This window comes from Peromyscus maniculatus, chromosome 14 (assembly GCF_049852395.1).
Source record: "Peromyscus maniculatus bairdii isolate BWxNUB_F1_BW_parent chromosome 14, HU_Pman_BW_mat_3.1, whole genome shotgun sequence".
NCBI lineage: Eukaryota > Metazoa > Chordata > Mammalia > Rodentia > Cricetidae > Peromyscus > Peromyscus maniculatus.
The window spans coordinates 26,202,392-26,209,971 of NC_134865.1; the positions used below are offsets into that span (position 1 = coordinate 26,202,392).

Below are 7,580 nucleotides of genomic sequence, written 5' to 3' on the forward strand. Positions count from 1 at the left end.
TAAAATAGGTCAATTAAGTTGACACCACATCTTTTTTTTATTAGCTCAGCTAAGCAATTATAATTGGGTGGTGAGGGTTATTATGTCATCTTTGAAGAGTCAATGGTAGGGAGAAATGCCCGGTGCAGAGAAGTAATTTACAATTCCAGCACATCCCCAAACGTTCAGCATGAAGATGTTCCTGTCTGTTCCAGACCTGGGGCACATGTGCTCTTAATGTAAATTAAAATAATGATTTCACTTTGGGGTAATAAAAAAGGTGTAATAATTTAATCTACTTTTGTAACAAGATCATTTGGCACAAATACACCACAGACATATATGTGTGTATATATATGTATATGTGTGTATATATATATACATATATATTCTGATTCAGTACATTAAAATATCAACAGGACAGACATAACCATGCTGTATCACACTGGAGCTGTGACACACACATCACAGAATCTGTTTCAGGCTTTGTACAACTATAGTTGTTGAAGCTTGTGCAACTCCTAGTTAATAAGTATTAAATCAAAAAATTGAAAAACTTTTGAGTGACTGGTTTATAAAATAGGACATACTAATTTAGAGCTTTATTTTGTGTTTGTGGTTGCATGGTAAACGTGTGTTTGAGTGTGTGGGGCCACTGTGTGCCATGACCTGTGTAGAGAACACCCTGTGTCAGTCCTTGCCTTCCACCTTGTTTGAGGCAGGGTCCATTGTTTCTCACTACTGTACTGCCTTACAGGGAGGCAGCACCATGAACTTCCAGAGATCCTCCTATCTATGCTCCTATCTCTCTGTAGGAGCACTGCGATTTCAAAAGCATGCCACATCTGGCGTTTCATGGGTTTGGGGAATCTGAATTCAGGTCCTCATGACTCCATGGTAAGTGTCATGGAGACATCTCCCCAGTTCTTACTCTGTAGCTTTAAAAGTAGAAGTGATTGAGTTTTGTACCCACTATGACAGCTCTTATCAAGAATTCAGAAAGTACCAGTGTTGATTGAGATGTGGAGAGACTGGAACCACTGCACAATTGGTGGGAGTGCAAAATGATGCAACCGTTACAGTAAAAAGTATGGTGATCCTAAAATAAAATTTAAAAGAGTTGTCATGTGATTCAGCAGCCTGATTTCTGGGTATATACCCCAAACAATTGAAAACAATGACTCAAACAGACAATTATGCATCCATATTTATAGTGGCATCACACAAGTAGCCAAAAGGTAAAGTAACTCAGGTGTCCACTGACAGATGAATGACAAAATGGCACAGAGAACGAAATTAGGAGTGCGATGGAAGAACAGCCTGACACTGTGCAAAGTAAGGTAGGCCAGTGATAAAAGGCGGGATGACCCCACTCGTGTGAGACACTTGGTCAAATTCACAGAGACAGGGTAGAATGGTAGTTGTCAGAGATTAGAAGAGAAGATGAATAATTGTTTAATAGGCACAAAGCTTCAGTTTGAGAAGATGAAGATGCTGGAGCTGGACAGTGGTGAGCATTTCTCACAGTGTGAGTTCACTGATCTATTTATTTTTAGATGGTTACAATGACAGACTTTATACTTTATTACAGTAAAATGCAATCCAGAAAAAATGTTACATTTTACATAAATGTATTGAATTAGTCTCTCCTTTGAAAGATAACTGGTTATGAACAAGTTGCTAAAAATGGAGGCAAACCGAATCTAGCACATTCCTCCTTTGTGCAGCCATCTCCTTCTCAAAGTGAGGAGGAAAACCAACAACTATATGTTGATATAACACATTCTTTCTCATTCCTAGGAACTTTAGTAGCTAGGTATGGTGGCCTACACTGGCAATCCTAGCACTTGAGAAGTAGATGTAGGAATACTGAGAATTCAAAGCTAGCCTAGGCTATATTGCAAGACCCTGTATCAAAACAGAAGAACATCAGCTGCTCTTCCAGGGGACCTGGGTTTAAGTCATAGTACCTACATGGCCTCTCACAACCAGCTAACTCTAGTTCCAGGGGATGCAGTACCTTCTTCTAGCCTCTTTGAGAACTGCATGCATATGATGCAAACATACATGCAGACAAAAGATCCATACATATAAAATAAATAATTAAAAAGGAGGAGAGGAAGGGGTTTGGGAAAGAGGAGGAAGAGACAGAGGAAGAGGAGGAAAGATCAAGAAAAAGATGTCAGTCAAACTCAGAAGCACACAGTTGAATGTTGTTTCCGTGGATTGGGGATGGGGATGGGAATGTGACTCAGGAATGGAGACATTGGTCAAAGGGTACAAAGTTTGTTAGGTTAGAACAATAAATTCTGGATATCTAATGACTATCTAATGAATTGATTATGGTCAATGATATTCTAGTATTATTGAAGTTTTCCTGAAGCTTGCTATGACAGTAGATCTTAAATGTTCTCACTTCAAAATGAGAAAGAAAATGGTAATGTAGGAGGTAAGGTGATGAATATGTCAATTATATTGGGTGATCATCTCATAACGAATGCCTACATAAAAACATCAAACTGCATGCCTTTAAATATAAGTAACTTCTTTTTGTCAATTATAGCATAATAGATCTGGGGGGAAAAAAAGGACTTTTCCCTTTGATGCCAACAGAGGCTTTTTGAGGGGAGAGGGGAGGGAAGGCAAAATAATCTTTTCATTTGCGTGAGCAGACAATGAGTTTTTAAAAAAAAAAAAGACTCTAGATTCCTGCCCTTAGCACCCAGGTTTCTTCTTCATTCTCATCTGCCAAGGAAGGTTTGTTTATCTGCCAAGAAGGTTAAGGGCTTCTTTGGATGGAAAAACATAAAATTTAAAATAGAAAGAACATTTAAGTGATTTTTTTAAAGATTTGGTTTTATTATTTTTAATGATGTGAATGTATGTTTCTCTGTGTTGGGTATGTACAGTGTGTGAATGCCGGTGCCTGTGGAGGCCAAAAGCTTTGGATCCCCTGGAGCTGAAGTTACATGCAGTTGTGAGTCCCCTGATACTGGTGCTGGAAACCATACTCAGGTCCTCTGAAAAAGCTGTGTGTGTGCTCTCTCAATCCAGGCACATTTGCAAATGTCCGTCACTTGCAAATCACGCCCTATTCATCTACCATCCCAGCAGTTGAAAGCTGACCTAAACACTCCTTAGAGCCACACACAGGAAGCTTCCCAGCTCAGGCAAGCACAGCAGAGCTGCCTTGTTCCAGCCCTATTTGTCCCCCTTCTCAGTCAGAAGCTGTTCCTTAAGATGAGACTCCAGTAGCAGCTGACATAGGCTTCATGTTGGGACTTAAAGCTGTCATGATGAGAGCGTCAGCATGATGATATTTAATGGTTACCTTTCAGGAGAATGGTGACAGGGAGAGGTCACAGGGGGCTTTTACAGATGGTGTTATGCTATGTTCCAGGACTTGAGTGCCGGCGTGTTAGTTTGTGCAAGTTTACAAGCTGAACATTTATGATTTGTAAAAGTAAATCTGTGGTCATTGATGATAGAAATGTTATGCTCATCACTCTCACTCCACTGCCCAGAACAAGAGGCCACTCACTCAGTAAATACGTGTGAATAATGGATTAATGAATGAATGAACAAACTCTTTACAAAAATCTTTTTACAGAAAACCTGTAGAATTCCTAAAGGTACTAAATAGTACCTTTGTAGGTACATGACATAGTACGTACAGATTCCATTCTATCCATCACATGAGGAAAATGATACTAATAAAATCGATAACTGAAGAGCTCCCTAAGAAATTTGTCTACAGTCAGGTCTATACATTCTCAGCACCCTCTGCCACACACTTTTGGAGCACTCCACCTGGCCATTATCACCACATGGGCCGCACGAAAGCAGTATTCCCAAAGACGGCTTGGCTTCCTTTTCATGTGTGGTCACCGCTGCAACAACACTGTGATATAAGGATATTTGCCCTCAGTCCATGGCCACATCACTCCCCTGCAGTACATGACCAGGGCAGTTCTCTAGGACCTGTTGCACTACTCTTGAAATTCAAACTGTCAAGCACAAAGTTTTAATGTCACTATAGCATTATAGCCCCAATAATATGAAACACTTAGGAATTTTCATGGGTCAGGGTTGTAAAAGCAAAATTAATCGATTTTTTTTTTCAATTGGCTGGTCAATTGTAATAATTCTAACAGCTATGACAGGGATGCTCAATATTATTTTCCTTCTAATTCTTCTTTTCTACTGGTAATGTGGAGTGGCTTGATAAAAGTACCACACATTGTCACATATACTGAAGGTCTCCTTAAGTTTCTGTGCTAAGACTCTATTTTAACTCAGCATAGAATTTGAGGAATAACTCTCCCATAGTCCAAACCATCTACAAAGGACAATTAGGACTGGGACTTTTAGCTGAACGTAAATGTTTGACTTGGGGTTGGAGATGGCTAAGCCAGTACAGGCTCTTTCAATGCAAGCCTGTGATCCCTAGAACTCGGGTAAAAATCCTAACGCAGTGCCCAGTATTTCTGCAGTGAGCTGGGAGGCCAAGTACACAACAAAGCTGACATAATGAGAGACCCTGCCTCAAAACATGTGGGAAGAGAAGACCTCATCCGAAAAATTGTCCCCTGAGCTGTGCATGTGGGCCATAGTGTAAACCTACACTCTTAAAAGTCAATAGGAATAAAAAAGAGCACATAAAGGCCGGGCGGTGGTGGCGCACACCTTTAATCCCAGCACTTGGGAGGCAGAGCCAGGCGGATCTCTGTGAGTTCAAGGCCAACCTGGGCTACCAAGTGAGTTCCAGGAAAAGGCGCAAAGCTACACAGGGAAACCCTGTCTGGGGGGGGGGGGGGGAGCACAAAAAGGAATTATAGGAGCAAAAGTTTGTCCATAATACTGTCTTCTGAATTATAGTATTGCCTATTACCAAAAAAAAGTATGAAGAAGTCAGAATTAAATGGCTTTGTAATGCATAGCATTCTTGATGTTGAATACTCAGGCTTTAGGCTTCCTCTAAATTCATGAGAAGCCTTGGTAAGGCCACACTTTCAAAGTCTTGGATAGGAAACCATGAAGATAAAAAGCCAATCCCAGGAGCTCCACCACTCCCTGACTAAGTGGTCTTGTGAAAGTTACTTGACCTATCTAAGCCACTGTCTCCTATTTTAAAATAGGGTTGTTAGGGGAATTGAGGGGAAATGTGGTATGTGCATAGTTCCGGTACACCTGAAGCTCTCCCAAAACATTGGCTACCGTATCATTAATGCAGAAAGTATTTGCTTATTTAAATTGTTTCAGCACCTCTGAAGGGTCTCACAGTGGAGAACTGTTAGCATAAGACAGTTTCAGAAGCAGCCCAACTTCAGCAGGTTTGTCTTCAGTGACCACTGTGTTCCTTCTCAGAACAACCCCAGGGGGAGCTCCTGGTGCGCGCTGAACCAAGGCTTCCGGCCTCAGTACACTCTGCTCCACAGCTTCCTGCTAGAGCCTCGGAAAGGAAGGGCCCTGCTCTTCAGAACCACACTTCTGACTATTAACCACCCAAGACCAGGGAGGGAAAATTACATTTCCCTCTCAGGACATCTTCCCTACTGATGTAGGCCGGTGCTGGAGCCGTGGGTGCTGGGGGCGGAGGGGGAGAGAGGGAAGGGGTGAAGTAGGGGAGAAACTCTTGCTCATGGCGACCTCCCTCTGTGTTGGCCGGAGCTCAGGGACCGCCAGCCAGCTTCAGGTTATGAAAAGGTAGCCCGGAGCAAAGGGAAAGAAATAACCTGTCCACCAGCCCTATGGACTCTGGGAACTCTCCTGCTGCACCTGCTACCCAGAGAACACTTCTCAGAGAATGGCTCCACGGCTCTGCCTACTGCGACATCCCGTCCCCCCTCTGTGCTGTGGCAGATGCGGGCCGAGAATGTCCCGGCCCGCACACCGCGGGAACCAGCGTGCAGCGGCGCCCACCCGCGCTGCCTGGAGGGCCCGGGGCGGTGCCGGGCGCAGATGGCGCTCTCAGCTAGATGATGCTCCAGCGCCTGCAGTTACTCCAGGCTCAGCACAGCATCCCTGGGCGAAGCTGTTGTCAGATCCCACCACTGCGAGCCGGGCCAGGGAAGAGGTTCTTTCCAGTCTGTCTCAAACCCGGCACGCCAGCCTTGACAAGCCCCTGTCCTCAGAGGCTAGGTGTGGTGAGGGGACTGCCAGGGCCCTTACCTGGAGGCCAACAAAGCCTCCTTCCTGCAACTGTCCCTTGCGCGCCTACTCCAATGTCTGCCTGTTCTCTGATTCCCCGAGTCCTCGCCAGGGCTGAGAGAGCCGAGGAGGGCAGTCAGTGTCGCCCCCTGAGCACGGCGATTCGCGCAGGTGTGAGCACATCTGAACAAAGCCCACGCCCAGATGTGTCCGCGGGGACACGAACGCGCGCACGCTGCTGCGCGCCCCGCGGGACTCAGGCGCTCCTCGCCCGGCGACCCTGTCTTGTGACACTCCGGGTCCTCGGCGTCCCAGCCCGGAAAGCTGTGTGCTGCCCATCTATCCACAAGCCGACCACTAGGCAGGGCTTCCGGGAAGGCGTGGGGCGCCGGTTCCCAGACAGAAGTTGACCCGGGACCTAAGGAGCTGGTGGACGCCCGCCGGCGACACCGGAGCTGCGGGGTCTGAGCCGCGCTCTCCCCCAGCGCGCGTCTCCTTTCTCCAGCGGGCGCCCGCCGCTGTGTCAAGGGCTTGCAAGGGAAAACCAAGTCGCCGACCTCTTTCGCCCATGCTGCAGACGCTGCCAGACTCCTACAAGAGCCTGTGCTGAGCCGGGGAGCCAGTGTCCGAGTGACAACGCGGCAGCCTCCGGCTCCTCGCTCCGCTCCAGTCGCGTCCACCCACCAGGACTAAGTGTCACCAGTGCCACCGCCAGACACACCCAGGGCTACTCACGTTTTCGCGCCGCTCCCACCGTCCCGCCGGGGCGCTTACTACCCAAGACCCCGGAACGCAGCTGTCGTGCGTGTTTCAGAAGCTGTCGCCTCCAGCTGCCCCAGTCCGGCTGTCCCTGCGCGGTCCCTCGCTCCCGCGCGTCTGAGGCTCGGACTGCTGCGCGCGTCCGCCGGCGACCCAGGCGAAGCGCGCGTCCCCGCCGCTCCCGCCCTCCGTTCCCCTTTCCCAGCGTCGCGCTCAGGCCCCTCCCGACTCTCGTAGCGTCCCCGCGTCCCCCTCCCCCGCACTCTCCGGGCGTCGCCCGCCCCTTCCCCTCCGGACCAACCCCCTCCCTCCCTCCCGCAGCTGCGGCTCCAGCGAATGGGCTCCAGCGTCGTGCGCCCTGGGGACTGGGTGGCCCCACACCTGAGCGGTCGCGCCACTGCGGACCTCAGCCTGCGCGGTGAGGTGGTGGCTGTGGGGGTGCCAGGAACGCAGGACGTGAGTGTTCAGAGGGACCGGGTGACTGGGATGTGTCTACAGAAGATACTCCAGAAAATGAGTGTTTTAAATGCCTCTCTCCTCGGTGTGATGGGTGGATTTGGATCACCACATCTCTACCCTCCCTTCTTTTCTCACCTCCAATCCCCACCTCTCCCATCTCTTAAGCATTTCGTGCCTTTGAAACACTAGTTGAGATGGGGTGAATACTGTTTTACAACTGTCTTTTCCAAATA

General features: G+C 47.6%; 1 protein-coding gene across 37 annotated transcripts in view; it reads right to left on the reverse strand.

The window, feature by feature from the left end:
• The window catches only part of Nrcam (neuronal cell adhesion molecule), a 288,129-nt gene extending 281,010 nt beyond the window's left edge, over positions 1-7,119 (reverse strand). For 34 of the 37 annotated variants that reach the window (XM_042260672.2, XM_016007847.3, XM_042260673.2 and 31 more), the window contains exon 1: positions 6,865-7,119. The gene's annotated coding sequence lies outside the window, so the exon portion shown is untranslated. The remainder of the gene's footprint in view (positions 1-6,864) is intronic. The other 3 variants (XM_076550718.1, XM_076550722.1, XM_076550726.1) reach the window with 3 other exon arrangements.
• Positions 7,120-7,580: the final 461 nt, after the last annotated feature.